This window comes from Malus sylvestris, chromosome 10 (genome assembly GCF_916048215.2).
Source record: "Malus sylvestris chromosome 10, drMalSylv7.2, whole genome shotgun sequence".
Lineage (NCBI taxonomy): Eukaryota > Viridiplantae > Streptophyta > Magnoliopsida > Rosales > Rosaceae > Malus > Malus sylvestris.
In genome coordinates this window covers 18,046,257-18,049,452 of record NC_062269.1, presented here as the reverse complement: position 1 = coordinate 18,049,452, position 3,196 = coordinate 18,046,257, and the positions used below count along the sequence as shown (strand labels likewise).

The following is a 3,196-nucleotide window of genomic DNA, read 5'->3' as shown; positions in this document are numbered from 1 at the left end:
AAAATGAAAAGGAGGAGGGCCACTAATGAGTCAATATTATATTATATATTTTACCCTATTTTTAGTATAATTTGGTAATTATTTTGGTAGAATTTTGATGTTTTGCTTTATATATTTAATATAAGACATTCGACTTCCTCTGGAGCAAAACGTAATCAAATGGATGAATTTTGGAGTTATTCAAATTGGAGGATGTCCGTGTGTTTCTTGGCTTGTTTGTATCACAATTTGGGATTTTTCTACCAAGCGGTTATTTTCTGGCGATTTAATAAAGGAGTAGTGCGCATTGCTGGAAAGTGACATTTCTGGGCTTAAACTGCGTTTTTGGAGCCCAAGATGACCTCATATAGGTTTGTGGCCTTATGGAGAAGTGTTTAGAATAGTCCAAGCTTTAAATCCAGCTATTTTGGGCCAGTTTTGGAGCTGATTTGGGTTCAAAATGTAGCTGTGCAGATTTTTGGACGAATTTACCAAGTTAATTTATGATCATGTTTCCTATTTTATATCAATTTATTAGGTTTCCTAGTTTTATTCTAAGACCTTTTATTAGGAGGATTTTATTTAGAGTAGTAAAAATAACCCTTTTTTGGCTAGCCCTAGGGGGGAACGCACACATTACTCTAGAGAGTTTTTGAAGTTTATTTTCAAGGTGTTTTCTATCCTTTTTCTATTTCAATAAAATTCCTTTTGTTTTATGGTTGTTTGTAACTAATTTTCTTTTGCTAGGGCGATGCCTTGAGGTTTAGTATGAATATGTAGTTTTTATTTAATTGCTTATGATATTATGCATGCATGCTTTGAATTATTAATCACTGTACTTTAAATTGTCTATATATCTTAGGGTGCGTTTGGTACGTGGGATGAGACGGAACAGAGTGGGACGGACGCATTTCATCCCACGTTTGGTGCACTAAAATTATGTGGAACGCGTGTCCCACGGAATGAAAATGGGTTAAATTTTGGTTCTCCCTCCCCCCCTGGAATGGGTTTTTCCATCTCGTGGAACACCAAAATGATAAATATTAAGACAAAAATACCCCTTAGCTTTTTCAATATTTACACCTTCTAAATCATACAACAAACCCTATCCTTCCTCTTCCTCTTCTCTGCCGCTAAAGTTCTTCATCCCTGCATCTCCCCTTCGCAACCTTCCTCCTCATCCTCTTCGTGTGCCTCTCCATGAACTTCAGCTCTGCATCTCCGTTCCAGGTTTGATCTGCATTCAGAGTTATCTCTCTATCTGGATTCATTTTTTTCAGTGTTCAAGTTTCGATTTTTATGTGCTGAAATCTACAAATCTGATGTCTTTGGGTTCTGTTGGATTGGATTATGTTTTGGATTTTCCTCTGTTGGATTGGGTTCTGTTGGATTAAATATAAACTAGAACCTTTGATGAATTTATCAGGGTTAATGTCAACACCAATAATTTTAGATGCTCCTCTGGCTCTTGCTCCTTCAGCGACCTGATCCAGATTGCAAGCCGCATTTAGTTGAGTAATTTGGGGATTAAGAAACCCCAGTTGAGCATGAAAAAAGAACAATTAAATTAAATATTATAAAGCAAAATCATTCAAATTTAATTTAAGTTCATATTCGTGTTAATAAAATTCTATCTTCTTCGTTCCATCTTCTATGCGTGTTGCTGCATTTTCACGTAGCCTTCCTCCTCATCCTCTCCCGTAGCAGCTGCATCTCCAGGTTCGATCTTGATTTTCTCTCATAGCCGCTGCTTCTCCAGGTTCGTTTTCTTGATTTTTCAATGGAAAATTTCAATGTTCTGGCAAAATAGGATGATTATGAGAAAATAAGTTAGTTTTCTTGGTTTCTCTGGTTTAACTTGTGCGTGGGAAAACGAACAAAGTCTGATTTTTAAGGTTTATTACGATTCTGGTTTGTAAAGAATTGGATCTGGTTCTGAGCTGTGCGATTTAGTGGGTTTGGTTGTGAGCTTGGCTTTGTATGATGGAAAAAGTTGGTTCTTTAATCTAGGTCTTCCTCCTTTTATTCTTTCTAGGTTGAATTTTAGTACTTCAAAATTTTTGATAATTTTTTGAATTTGAGTTTCTGGGTTGCTCTTAAATTGGAGCTTTTGTGTTAGATATTTTGATTTTTTTTCCCTTTATTTTATGATGCAAGAACTGTTCCATTCATGCAATTTTGGCTTCTGAAACTGGGTATTCTGCAAAATTTCATCAATTTATCAATTGGGTTGTTCTTCTTTTGTGATTTCGAGAATTGGGTATTTAGTGATTGCACATTGTCATGGTTTTTTCACTATTTCAGAAGCAATTGATTGAGTTGGATGTGATGCTACTGGAGCTGCAAATCGTCGAGTCTTTATAGTGAGCGAGTTTGCAGATCCATTTTGTTTTGATTCTTATATAGTGTGATAATATTTTGGATTAGATGTTTTTTGAAGTGGATTTGAAGCAAAGGTGAGAGAATGCGATAAGCCAAGTCTTTCTTTTTTTGCTTAAATGCTTTAGATTTGGTGGAAAGAATTTGCTTCCTGAATTTGAAAGGCTTTGCTGTATTAGTTGGAGTTATAGTTGTGCAGCAACAGTCTTTAAGGATTTCGTTGTTGGCTAACTATTTAAGGCTTTCATCTTCTGTTTCGTGCAACTTTGAAGAGGATTCGAGGTGGGTTTTTGATGACTCTATAAAATTGTAATTGTGTGTTGTAGATGAACACATTGTGATGTGCTAGTTGGGGAGTTGGAGAATCGAACCGTAGATGGAGCGCAAGTGGTTGTGCAAGAAGAAGTCTCTTCTGTGAAGAGCTCTGGAGAAACTTGTATAAATAACAAACACCTCCATGTAATTCATTCATTGTTCAAGGAATACAATCTTTAGTCATTCACTTTCTCTCTCTAAATTCTTTTGTTTTGCTTCTTTTGCCATGTCTTCAGTCAAGAAATGGCATAACATATATCATGGCATAACATATCTTTAGCCATGTGCTATTGTAAAAAATATATCATAGATAAGCATGTATGTGTTCAAATATGAACAAGTTAAAAAAAAAAAAAAAATTTGTCTCGTCCCATCCCATGCATAAACAATGTACCAAACAACAGATGGAATAGGGGTAAGTTAGTCATTCAATCTTTTGGTTTTGTTCTGTCCAGTGCGTACCAAACGCAGAACGGAACACTCATCCCATTCCATCTTGCGCGTACCAAACATAACATGGAAC

General features: G+C 35.8%; 1 long non-coding RNA gene across 1 annotated transcript; it reads left to right on the top strand.

Moving 5' to 3' along the window:
- Nucleotides 1–1,215: 1,215 nt before the first annotated feature.
- On the top strand, nucleotides 1,216–2,860 carry LOC126585915 (uncharacterized). The gene is made up of 2 exons (XR_007610686.1): nucleotides 1,216–1,738; nucleotides 2,284–2,860. It is a non-coding gene; the product is annotated as an uncharacterized LOC126585915 (long non-coding RNA).
- Nucleotides 2,861–3,196: the final 336 nt, after the last annotated feature.